Source organism: Ahaetulla prasina, chromosome 5 (genome assembly GCF_028640845.1).
Source record: "Ahaetulla prasina isolate Xishuangbanna chromosome 5, ASM2864084v1, whole genome shotgun sequence".
NCBI classification, from domain to species: Eukaryota; Metazoa; Chordata; class Lepidosauria; order Squamata; family Colubridae; genus Ahaetulla; species Ahaetulla prasina.
Window position 1 is genome coordinate 39,035,199 of NC_080543.1, and position 14,129 is coordinate 39,049,327.

Below are 14,129 nucleotides of genomic sequence, written 5' to 3' on the forward strand. Positions count from 1 at the left end.
GTTATCAGGGATCCTGTAGTTCGTTGGCTTCTAGAAAGCTTTCAAACGGGTCATATGTTCCCCATTTCTCCTTGCCCGGGTTGTACGGTGCGGGTGGCGTGTTTGCCATTTCCGCGTTTCTGCCCTGAGTTTGCTGGGTTCGGGACTAGCGTGCTTCAGCTCGGTTCTGGTTCTCCTTAGCCTCGAGATCCCATCCTCGTCGCCAATGTTAAGTTCGGGAAGTAACGAGGCTGGAGACCAGGGTAGTGACAACAGCTCTTTAATATAGGGTGAACCCAGCAACAGGCTGGGGCAAAAACCTCTCCTTTTATACAGTTCTGCTGGAGGCTTCGTCCAATCAGCAACGTGCTGATTTCCCGCTCAAATATTTAAAGGCACAACTGTTAATACATAACAGTTTCCAAAGGGCACTTGAGGAGTTTCCCGAGATTATAGTGAGCATTCCTGCTGAAATAGGAGATTCAAAAAACCTTAAGTAGGATTGCACCCAGCAGTGGGTTTCAGCAGGTTCTGACTGGTTCTGCAGAACCAGTAGCGAAAATTCTGAGTAGTTCGGAGAACCAATAGTAAAAATTCTGACTGGCCCCGCCCCATCTATTCTCTGCCTCTCAAGTCCCAGCTGATCGGGAGGAAATGGTAGATTAACACATTTCTGAACAGTGGAGAAGCTGCTGGTGTGGAGACTGGTGACTGGCCCCAACTTGGGCCAGCAGACCTTCTCTTGACAAGACAAAGCCAGGAGCTTTCCCATTTATGTTTCAGAAGGCAGCTCCTTATCAGAAAACCCACAGATATGGAGGTACCCAATGGATAATTTGAGAGTAGAGAAACAAGTACGTGGAAAAAATATCAAGCTCACAGTCTTATGCAGAACTTGCTTTAAGGATATTGAAACTCCACTTTCTAGTGCTCAGTTGGATTATAAATATGAAATGAGACAGAGATCTTCTGATCAACAGAGCAATTAAATTACCTGATGGGTGATTCTTTGACCTGGATTAAAGTAAAAAAAAAAAGAAATAATGCAAGGCTTTAAAAATAATTAAAAGATAAAAGCTTGTCAAGGGTTTGAACTAATAACATTTAAAATGGATTGACCAATCAAATTTGATTATTCCCTTAATCCATTTTAAACTTTCTTAGTTTAGTATGATTAAATTAATTAATTAAATAAATAGCACATATTTCTGTAGAAATGAGGACTGTTTAAATTTGCTAAGAGGGACAATTGGTTGGTTTCATTAAACAAAAAAATAAGAGAAAGTTATGAAAGATGATATAACCATAGAACTATAGAGTGCTGAATGATATTACAGAGCTAAGGATACAGAGGGAGAAAAAAGAAATAATGCAAGGCTTTAAAAATAATTAAAAGATAAAAGCTTGTCAAGGGTTTGAACTAATAACATTTAAAATGGATTGACCAATCAAATTTGATTATTCCCTTAATCCATTTTAAACTTTCTTAGTTTAGTATGATTAAATTAATTAATTAAATAAATAGCACATATTTCTGTAGAAATGAGGACTGTTTAAATTTGCTAAGAGGGACAATTGGTTGGTTTCATTAAACAAAAAATAAGAGAAAGTTATGAAAGATGATATAACCATAGAACTATAGAGTGCTGAATGATATTACAGAGCTAAGGATACAGAGGGAGAAAAGAAATAATGCAAGGCTTTAAAAATAATTAAAAGATAAAAGCTTGTCAAGGGTTTGAACTAATAACATTTAAAATGGATTGACCAATCAAATTTGATTATTCCCTTAATCCATTTTAAACTTTCTTAGTTTAGTATGATTAAATTAATAAATAAAATAAATAGCACATATTTCTGTAGAAATGAGGACTGTTTAAATTTGCTAAGAGGGACAATTGGTTGGTTTCATTAAACAAAAAAATAAGAGAAAGTTATGAAAGATGATATAACCATAGAACTATAGAGTGCTGAATGATATTACAGAGCTAAGGATACAGAGGGAGAAAAGAAATAATGCAAGGCTTTAAAAATAATTAAAAGATAAAAGCTTGTCAAGGGTTTGAACTAATAACATTTAAAATGGATTGACCAATCAAATTTGATTATTCCCTTAATCCATTTTAAACTTTCTTAGTTTAGTATGATTAAATTAATTAATTAAATAAATAGCACATATTTCTGTAGAAATGAGGACTGTTTAAATTTGCTAAGAGGGACAATTGGTTGGTTTCATTAAACAAAAAAATGTAGAAGGAAGGAAGGAAGGAAGGAAGGAAGGAAGGAAAGGATTGTTTTCAAAGCAAATAACAAAAAAAGAGATATCAAAAAGAGATGCAATTTCATTGGGATAAATGAGATGGAGTGATTTTAACTTTTAAGGAGTACAAATTTTATTTAATGCAGTCCAAAAGGCAAAAAGTTTCCTTGAAAAGTTGTAAAAGGAAGTGGAGGAGGCTAGTGGATCAAAATGAAGGAGCTATGTAACAAATGAGGCAAGAGTTTGAGGATTGAGGAATCAACCAATCCTACACACTCTCACTAACGTACTAACATCCAATGGATTCCAGAGAAATAAGATTACCAAACTAATCCAAAAAGAACCCCCCACTAAAATCCAAGACAGAGAACAAGAAAAGAAATAATGCAAGGCTTTAAAAATAATTAAAAGATAAAAGCTTGTCAAGGGTTTGAACTAATAACATTTAAAATGGATTGACCAATCAAATTTGATTATTCCCTTAATCCATTTTAAACTTTCTTAGTTTAGTATGATTAAATTAATTAATTAAATAAATAGCACATATTTCTGTAGAAATGAGGACTGTTTAAATTTGCTAAGAGGGACAATTGGTTGGTTTCATTAAACAAAAAAATAAGAGAAAGTTATGAAAGATGATATAACCATAGAACTATAGAGTGCTGAATGATATTACAGAGCTAAGGATACAGAGGGAGAAAAAAGAAAGGAATTTTCTTTTATTTTTTTTAACCTGTCCTTTCTTGATTATAAATTTAAAAATAGAAATGGCTGCTACTAGAAAACAGCAAAAAAAATGTAGAAGGAAGGAAAGGATTGTTTTCAAAGCAAATAACAAAAAAAGAGATATCAAAAAGAGATGCAATTTCATTGGGATAAATGAGATGGAGTGATTTTAACTTTTAAGGAGTACAAATTTTGATTTAATGCAGTCCAAAAGGCAAAAAATTTCCTTGAAAAGTTGTAAAAGGAAGTGGAGGAGGCTAGTGGATCAAAATGAAGGAGCTATGTAACAAATGAGGCAAGAGTTTGAGGATTGAGGAATCAACCAATCCTACACACTCTCACTAACGTACTAACATCCAATGGATTCCAGAGAAATAAGATTACCAAACTAATCCAAAAAGAACCCCCCACTAAAATCCAAGACAGAGAACAAGAAAAGAAATAATGCAAGGCTTTAAAAATAATTAAAAGATAAAAGCTTGTCAAGGGTTTGAACTAATAACATTTAAAATGGATTGACCAATCAAATTTGATTATTCCCTTAATCCATTTTAAACTTTCTTAGTTTAGTATGATTAAATTAATTAATTAAATAAATAGCACATATTTCTGTAGAAATGAGGACTCCTGAGGTAGTGGATACAGCTCTGTATGATATTGCTTCTGCCATCTACAATTTGGATTCCTGCTCTTCCTTATTGGGAAAAATTTCCAGGGAGAGGATTAGAGGTATTTATGAAGAGGATGATGTTGCTTGCCTTGAAAGAGAAAGTATTAAACGTCTCAGGAATCTATTGCTCATTTTAACCAATTTCAACTTTTCCTTCACTGGAGGACCATTGAGAAGATAGTGTCAGTGTATTTTAGAGTGTTAGAAGAGATAGATAGATAGATAGATAGATAGATAGATAGATAGATAGATAGATAGATAGATAGACAGAAAGATAGATAGATAGATAGATAGATAGATAGATAGATAGATAGATAGATAGATAGATAGATAGATAGATAGATAGATAGATAGATAGATAGATAGATAGATAGATAGATAGATAGATAGATAGATAGATAGATAGATAGATAGATAGATAGATAGATAGATAGATAGATAGATAGATAGATAGATAGATAGATAGATAGATAGATAGATAGATAGATAGATAGATAGATAGATAGATAGATAGATAGATAGATAGATAGATAGATAGATAGATAGATAGATAGATAGATAGATAGATAGATAGATAGATAGATAGATAGATAGATAGATAGATAGATAGATAGATAGATAGATAGATAGATAGATAGATAGATAGATAGATAGATAGATAGATAGATAGATAGATAGATAGATAGATAGATAGATAGATAGATAGATAGATAGATAGATAGATAGATAGATAGATAGATAGATAGATAGATAGATAGATAGATAGATAGATAGATAGATAGATAGATAGATAGATAGATAGATAGATAGATAGATAGATAGATAGATAGATAGATAGATAGATAGATAGATAGATAGATAGATAGATAGATAGATAGATAGATAGATAGATAGATAGATAGATAGATAGATAGATAGATAGATAGATAGATAGATAGATAGATAGATAGATAGATAGATAGATAGATAGATAGATAGATAGATAGATAGATAGATAGATAGATAGATAGATAGATAGATAGATAGATAGATAGATAGATAGATAGATAGATAGATAGATAGATAGATAGATAGATAGATAGATAGATAGATAGATAGATAGATAGATAGATAGATAGATAGATAGATAGATAGATAGATAGATAGATAGATAGATAGATAGATAGATAGATAGATAGATAGATAGATAGATAGATAGATAGATAGATAGATAGATAGATAGATAGATAGATAGATAGATAGATAGATAGATAGATAGATAGATAGATAGATAGATAGATAGATAGATAGATAGATAGATAGATAGATAGATAGATAGATAGATAGATAGATAGATAGATAGATAGATAGATAGATAGATAGATAGATAGATAGATAGATAGATAGATAGATAGATAGATAGATAGATAGATAGATAGATAGATAGATAGATAGATAGATAGATAGATAGATAGATAGATAGATAGATAGATAGATAGATAGATAGATAGATAGATAGATAGATAGATAGATAGATAGATAGATAGATAGATAGATAGATAGATAGATAGATAGATAGATAGATAGATAGATAGATAGATAGATAGATAGATAGATAGATAGATAGATAGATAGATAGATAGATAGATAGATAGATAGATAGATAGATAGATAGATAGATAGATAGATAGATAGATAGATAGATAGATAGATAGATAGATAGATAGATAGATAGATAGATAGATAGATAGATAGATAGATAGATAGATAGATAGATAGATAGATAGATAGATAGATAGATAGATAGATAGATAGATAGATAGATAGATAGATAGATAGATAGATAGATAGATAGATAGATAGATAGATAGATAGATAGATAGATAGATAGATAGATAGATAGATAGATAGATAGATAGATAGATAGATAGATAGATAGATAGATAGATAGATAGATAGATAGATAGATAGATAGATAGATAGATAGATAGATAGATAGATAGATAGATAGATAGATAGATAGATAGATAGATAGATAGATAGATAGATAGATAGATAGATAGATAGATAGATAGATAGATAGATAGATAGATAGATAGATAGATAGATAGATAGATAGATAGATAGATAGATAGATAGATAGATAGATAGATAGATAGATAGATAGATAGATAGATAGATAGATAGATAGATAGATAGATAGATAGATAGATAGATAGATAGATAGATAGATAGATAGATAGAAATAGTGGCAGCAGCAGTAGAAAGGCCTCTGGCCCCTACACTGAAGAGTTTTTCGAAATCTCTGCTCTAGATGGAGATGAATTACTGGAATAAATCAGCTAGTGGGAGATTGAAATCTTTATTGCCTTCATTGGTTTTATCTGGCTTGGGTCATTTATTTTAAATGTCTAATGTGGAATATAAATGGAGCAAATAATGCACATTAAAGAAAAAAAACGCTATTTCATTATTTGTAAAAAAACAAAACAATATGAGAATAAAACAAATTGTTGATTTATGGATTTTCTGATGAAAAAAGATTGAATATGGGAAGAAAGGAACCATGTAATACAATTTTAAAGAGTGACGAAAGATAATAGGTTTATTTGTAACTATTGTAAAATACAGAAGGCATAAGAATGCCTATATTCTTATGCCTATATTCTTATGCCTATATTCTTATGCCTATATTCTTATGCCTATATTCTTATGCCTATATTCTTATGCCTATATTCTTATGCCTATATTCTTATGCCTATATTCTTATGCCTATATTCTTATGCCTATATTCTTATGCCTATATTCTTATGCCTATATTCTTATGCCTATATTCTTATGCCTATATTCTTATGCCTATATTCTTATGCCTATATTCATGATGCAGCCTTCAGGTTCTGTGTTTTCCCTCTTTTCTTTGAATCAGTTTAGTTTAGCAGGCTGTTGTACTTACACCACTTGAAAAGGACATCTGTTAGCCACCTCTACCCCCTCTCATCGCTGCTTCAGTGGAGTTTTGCAGTTGACTGCTATCCCATTTAGATTAATTGAACACATTGTATTTTTCATCCACAGTGATTGGTTTAATTTATTTGAGTTTCTTAAAGGGCTGGGATTTTCCTGTTTGCCCTTGCTGCATTGTTTTTACTCATTTGGCTCCAATTATCTTTTACTATGGAAAGAAAACAAGAAGAAGCATTATTACAAGTCTCTCTAAGGCTGCTCTTTCTAATAACATAATTTGTGAGTTATTTATTTATTTACACGAAGAACCTTTCTTCATGATAAAGACATTCAGAATTAAATTACATTCCTCTAGTGGGGATGAGTAATATTAATTGCAGACACCTGTGTCCTTTCCTCCAAAAGACTTATGATTCTTAGCTAATAAACTTTGACATAATCAGCAAGGTATAAGTAACATATGTTGCCTTGTTGTGAGGGGAAGATCATCTGCTTGCTCTATTTGGTGAGGAAATACTTGCATATTAGCACCAAGACCTGGTATATTTTTTCAGCTATCTTTCAGCGCTGAAATGCTCCTTTGGGAAGGAGATGAACTATTCTTCTAAATTATGGGTTTATGTCTTTACCTATCCAAAGAACAAGGAATGTAAAGAGAAACACAGTTGTGAAAGCCACCTGAGACTTCAGAAGAATTTCCTAATCATGAGCTGCCCCCTTTTAATGACTTTTTGCCCTACACATGATACCACAAAGTCTCTGCTTCCTGTATCTATTAGACAAGTTTTGCTCATATGTACCAAGTATATTGAGTATGCTCAAGTCAATACTAAAATAGAACCATTTTATCTTTACAACGTATTTACCATATCCAAAACAGACAATTGTTTAAAAAAATCCCATTTTTGTATGATGATGTAGACTAGGAGTGAGTAATCAGCTTACCCATGACATTTGTTTTATAATTTTTAAATTTTTAATGTGTAAAATTTAGAATGTTTTAAATTGAGATGATTGCTTAAAATTGATGGCAATGCTTTCTACTATTTTGAAGAGGGAAATTCATGAAAACTGTAGTGTAACATCCCAAATAAGATTTATATACACTGGATTCCCCAGGTCCATAGGAGATGAATGATGTTTATGTGCTTCTGTGTCTAGAACTGCATCCAGTTTTTTCAGCTATCTTTCAGCGCTGAAATGCTCCTTTGGGAAGGAGATGAACTATTCTTCTAAATTATGGGTTTATGTCTTTACCTATCCAAAGAACAAGGAATGTAAAGAGAAACACAGTTGTGAAAGCCACCTGAGACTTCAGAAGAATTTCCTAATCATGAGCTGCCCCCTTTTAATGACTTTTTGCCCTACACATGATACCACAAAGTCTCTGCTTCCTGTATCTATTAGACAAGTTTTGCTCATATGTACCAAGTATATTGAGTATGCTCAAGTCAATACTAAAATAGAACCATTTTATCTTTACAACGTATTTACCATATCCAAAACAGACAATTGTTTAAAAAAATCCCATTTTTGTATGATGATGTAGACTAGGAGTGAGTAATCAGCTTACCCATGACATTTGTTTTATAATTTTTAAATTTTTAATGTGTAAAATTTAGAATGTTTTAAATTGAGATGATTGCTTAAAATTGATGGCAATGCTTTCTACTATTTTGAAGAGGGAAATTCATGAAAACTGTAGTGTAACATCCCAAATAAGATTTATATACACTGGATTCCCCAGGGGTCCATAGGAGATGAATGATGTTTATTACAGTGTCATGTTACACATGCTGCAACATACATATTAATGTCAGACATTGAAATACAAATAGTATCACTTGTTTAATGTTATCTCATTTAGTCTCATTGTGATTTGCTATGGATGCAGTAGTTTAAACAGGTACAAAAACAAAGCAAGCTGCACTTTCATTCTACCCTCTTCCAAAACAAAACTAAAAAAGCAAAAACCAAAACCCAACCTACTCAACCAACATGTTGGATGTGACCATGACTTTTCAGCTTTATTGCCTTACTCTCAGGGGTGAAATCTAAAAATTTTCCCTACAGGTTCTGTGTGCGTGGCTTAATTGGTGGGCGTGGCTTGGTGGTCAGATGACTGGGTGGGCATGGCCAATAACAATAAATAATAAAAATAATAAACAAAGTATAAAGAACAATAAGAGGTACCAAAAACCAACTTTCACACTTTACACACACACACACAACACAACTGTCTCACACACAATGTAAAAGCAGCTGCCCTTCACACTTCACACAGCCACAAAAAGCTCAAAAACCAACTTTTACACTTTACCCACACACAACACAACACAACTGACACACACACACACACACACACACAATGCCACATACAGCTTTGTGAGATTTTGTGTGTTTGTGTAGTTAGAGTGAAACACTACAGAAAGACACCAAATCTCAGAAAGCTGCACAAATATTTTATTTTATTATTTTATTTTATTTTATTTTATTTATATTTTTAAATCAGGGGACTTCAATTCCCAGAGTTCCTCAGCCAGCAAAGCCAGACAGCATTAGTTGCTCACTGAGGAAATAGATTAGCTAAGCAATTGATTCTGTCTGGTGCTGAAAGTGAATCTGCTTTTGGGCTGGGAAAAAAGCCATGCATTGGATCAGTAATCAGGTAAGTGCCTTAGAATCTTTACTTTTACTTGTAGAAAACATGTTTTTTAATCTTCTGCTGATGTGGAACTCAGGTGAGATCACCAGAAAAGCCTTTAATTTTTTTTTAAAGTTTAAAGGCTCTGCCGATCTCAGCTGAGTGGCGGGATCCTCAAAGGCTTTATTTTACTTTTAAAGGCTGTTTTCAGCTGAAGAAAAACCTGCTTTTAAAAGTAAAAAAAACAACAACCCTCTGCTGATGGTGTGACTCAGCAGAGACGGGGACGGGGGGGCGCAGGGATTTTTGCTACCGGTCCTCCGAACCAGCAGCCTCCATCGCTACTGGATTGCACGAGCCGGTCCAAACCGTGAGCATTTCACCCCTGCTTACTCTGTTTTGCTTCTTTACCCAAATATGTAATATAAGTTTTTACCAGGCTATCTACAGCTACATAACAAAAGGACAGTGAAAACTGGAAAATGTTAAAAAAAGAGTGCATCCCAAATTATTAGAGGGGTAAGTTAGTTTTCTTATTGAAGAAACCAGTTTAGCATTTGGAGGTTATTTGTCTTGATACTTTAATATTGAAGAAAGGCGGTTAAAAAGTGACACAATAGGGATACTATATGCAATTTTGCAATCTTAGTAAGATGTCTAGAACCAAATTGGGCTGTACTGAAGCATCTAAACACAATGGTGATAAAGAAATTACTTGTATGTTGTTGTTGCTGCCACACAATAGGCTATATAATGATGATTCCCTGTGATTGATCAATTTTATATCATACTTGCCTCTAGTTCTTAATCTGCATTATAGAATGAAGTCAATAGCTCCAAAATGCAGCAGATAAAGTAATATTCTTTACCATTTAAAGTGGAATCTGCTAACTAAGTAGGATATAGCAATAGCACTAAGATTTATAAACCACTTTATTGTGCTTTACAGCCCTCTGTAAGTGGTTTACAGAATCAGCATATTGCCCCCAACAATATGGGTCCTCATTTTACCAACTTTGGAAGGCTGGAAGGCTGAATCAACCTTGACCAGTCAGGATTGGACTTCCTGGTAGTTGGCAGAGTTAGCGTGCAATACTCCATTTAACCACTGTGCCACCACAGCTCTTATAATATTTTTACCTCAGAACATATCATAGCCAACATTTTTCAAGAGCCCAAAGACTGTCGATGGAGAAAAGTGCTTAAGAGATCATTTGCTCACCTACTTTTTTAAAAATATACAGTTCATTTCCATTCATACTTCCTGAAAGGGAGACCTGATTATGGTCCTTACAATTATTTGCTGTTGAAGTCATGCAACAGAATCTGTGGCTGAGATTCCCTCCACTCTTTCCTATTATGTTTCCAGTGCTGAAAAACATATGATGACTTTACATGTTACTGTTGAATTTAATTTCAACAATTTCATTATTAGTAACACTGGGAAATCTACGGTAGTACCTGAGGCATCACTCAGCTTTGAATACTGTGCTAAAGTCTGTTTTCAAAGGTACTGTTTCTTCTCCTGTGAAAGAGAAAAATTTCCAAATTTCCTATGATCATATTTCGTAGTTAAACTGAACGCAATAACCTTGCAACTTAGAAAACGGTAGCATCACCTTTATAAGATAGTATATTTAGGGACTTATCCTGAATATAGAGATGGCCTTACAAAAGTACGAACATTATTTTCACTCTGTGTCTTAGTGCCTAAAAAGCAATCTTTGAATGTAATGACCCCATAATATTTGTGACTTAGCTCCAGGTCTTATGAAGCATAAGGTGTCTGGTGGCATAAATATGTCTGTGCATGGCTCCCTGATCCAGGGGAAGATGAAGCCTGCAATTTCTTTTTCAAAGGGTTTCTGTCACTGTTGCTCCCAAATTGATCATCTTAATGGGATATATTTGGAATGGATCCAACTTCTAATTTTGGAAATTGAATTGTTTTACTGATTAAACAAAGTAACCAAGGGCATCACCCTATTAAATAAGGTATTTCATGCATGTGATTAATTGTAATCCTGATGTAAAACCCTTTGATTTAGAGATTAATGTTGATTCTTTGCTTTAAATTTACTGTCCATTTGTTTTGTTAATTAAAATTAAAGATAGAAGACAGATAGCTGTGGAACCTCTTCAGGATGTTGATGCCCACTTTATTAAATAGGACATTTTCCATTACTATGTTCAAAAATAATGGACTTGGTATAACTATATTAACCTTCATGGGCAATGGCGTCAATGAAAGAAAGAAGTTTGCACTAATTTCTTTGGTTTATAAAGCTTGTCACATTTCAGACTGTTCTATAGATCACAATAGATAGCTTTTTGTAATAGTTTTCTTACTTCAAAATGAAGTCATTGTCTTTGAAAAATATCACTTTAGCAAAGAGGGTCATTCCTCTTTGCATAGCTCTGTTTGTAAGTTTTGAATAGCTATCTCATGGCAGAACACTTCACAACAGCACCATGTGCTTCATTTCATTGGCTTTATCCATCAAACATAAATTGGTCTCTTTTACAAAGTAATTGGCCGAATGCATTTTAGGGTTATGAATTATGATGTTACATTCTGTCGGAGCATAAGGACTGCCTTCTCAAAGTTAGGGAAAGGGATTGGCATCATTAGGCATTTGTTTATGGCTTAAATATTGGCTGCAATACCAACCTGTACCTGGCGTTTCTCTGTATTGCTGTTGCTGTTCATTCATCTTGGTTGCCAATGCCAGGATAAGGAAAAAGAGCAATAATCTCAATATTTGTACACTTTTGTGAAGCGAGAAAATGGATTATACCAATAATAATGGTGGGTAAATTTGGAAGGCTGCATTTGGAAGAGCACTGAGAACATCTTTCTGAAAGCTTCCAAAACTAGATCTAACATTAGATTAAGTTAAAATTTTAATCTAGCACAACCCCCCACAATCCGGACACTATTTGATTGTATAGACCAATTCTCAGAATTTTCCAGCCAGCATGTCCAATACTGAGAATTCTGAGATAAAGGAATCCCATTATGAAAGAAATAGAAGTTTTAAAAAATAATATAACTTATGGAAGTTACCTAAAGAGAAGAGCATGAATATAGAAAATATAAACATACAGTTTCTTCAACTACCACATGAAAATATGGGAGAAAAGTAAGCCTAAATGTTTTCTACATGGCACTAAAGGTATTATACATTTGAAACATGAGTGGGTATATATGCTGTAACATCACCCCACCCATTCAAAGACTGTTATTTATCTGATATGTCTATCATTTCAGAATTACTAGGAATAATAAATTTAAACGATATTCATCTAAATTTCTAGGTGTTTATAGCCACATCTGTGTCTGACAAAACTGACTTAACACTATGCTTCTAGTAGTGATTAGTCAACAACAGTCATTCCCTGTTGTTAATCACTAGTATCTAAGATAGAGAATATATTCTCTATGTTAATTTTGAATAGATACATGGCAATGATATATATTTTCAAAAGAACTATTTAGGCTTTTTTAAAAAAATGACTAGGTATGAATAATGGTAATGTAAAACAGTATGAAATGCAAAATAAATAAATATATAACAGTGCTGAGATATAACAGTATTGGGATTACAGATCCAGATAATCCAGATTTGTTGAATTACTATTAAAAAAATTAAATGAATATTCATATTGACTGAATGCACCCCACTAAACAGTAAAATGGTTTGTTTGGTTTAGTTTTAGTGCAACATAGAAAGACAGCTATTGTGGTTTACAAACCATAGTTTATGAGTTCATTTTTGTAAGAATCAGATTATTATAATTTGTTTAATAAAACCAGGGTTTAATAGAATATTTCATTGTACAATATTTTAAGAAATTTTTGTTACATTATATTTTTTTGTTATTTGCTGAACATACTAATCTGGATTCAGATTTAATTACGTTTAGTATAGATAATAGAACTTAATAATAATGTTGTAATTCAACATATATGTGAAAGAAAAGTTTAAGGTTATAGCTACTGTATATAAATGTCATTTTCTAGGTGATACATGATGATATGCTAATGAAGCACAAATTAAAAGCTTCTAGAACTTTATGATCTATTGGAGCTAATTGGAACCTCCCTATAAAATATGTAGTTATCTATTTTTTTCTTGATATTCTGACTTTACTCAGAATTTATGAACATCAGGAATTTAGGGCTTAATATGTGGATGAACAATGAAAGACAAACAGGTAATGTGAACAAAAATCTTTCACTTCTGGGGAATTTTATAGTAACAACATAGCATATGTATATCGATTTGATTTAGATTAGATTATACTGGATAATGGGAAGAAAATTGTACCCTTATATCAAGTGTTAATTTTGGTTTCATAACCAGATTTTTACTTTTTTATTGATGATTTGGTCTGAGAAAGGTTGCTGGCATAATTGCATAGTATATTCAAGTCCACAGCACGGACCATTACAGACTTAGTTCTTTATAGTCTCCTCCACCTAGCATTTCAGTTATTAGACTGCCTCTGATCATTCTTTCAACTTCCTTAAATATTTTTAAAATTTTTGCTTCCAGGGGCCTAGAGGTGGGTTTCAGCAGGTTCTGACCAGTTATGGAGAACCGGTAGCAGAAATTTTGAGTGGTTCAGAGAACCGGTAGTAAAAATTCTGACTGGCCCTGTCTCCATCTATTCTCTGCCTCCCAATTCCCACCTGATCGGGAGTGGGAATGGAGATTTTATAGTATCTTTCCCCTGCCACGCCCACCAAGCTACGCCACGCCCACCAAGCCACACCCACAGAACTGGTAGTAAAAAAAAATTGAAACCCACCACTGCAGGGGCCCCTATGGGCAAAAATATCACTGGAAAGCTTGCTTTGGAAACCCAATTCATCCCTAGAACGGAATTTGATGAGAAATAAA

General features: G+C 33.0%; 1 long non-coding RNA gene across 2 annotated transcripts in view; it reads right to left on the bottom strand.

Annotated features, from left to right (window-relative positions):
- LOC131200091 (uncharacterized) overlaps nucleotides 1–14,129 on the bottom strand; it is a 204,475-nt gene that overhangs the window by 19,940 nt on the left and 170,406 nt on the right. For both annotated transcript variants that reach the window (XR_009155497.1, XR_009155496.1), the window contains exon 2: nucleotides 6,568–6,786. This is a non-coding gene — a long non-coding RNA (uncharacterized LOC131200091). The remainder of the gene's footprint in view (nucleotides 1–6,567; nucleotides 6,787–14,129) is intronic.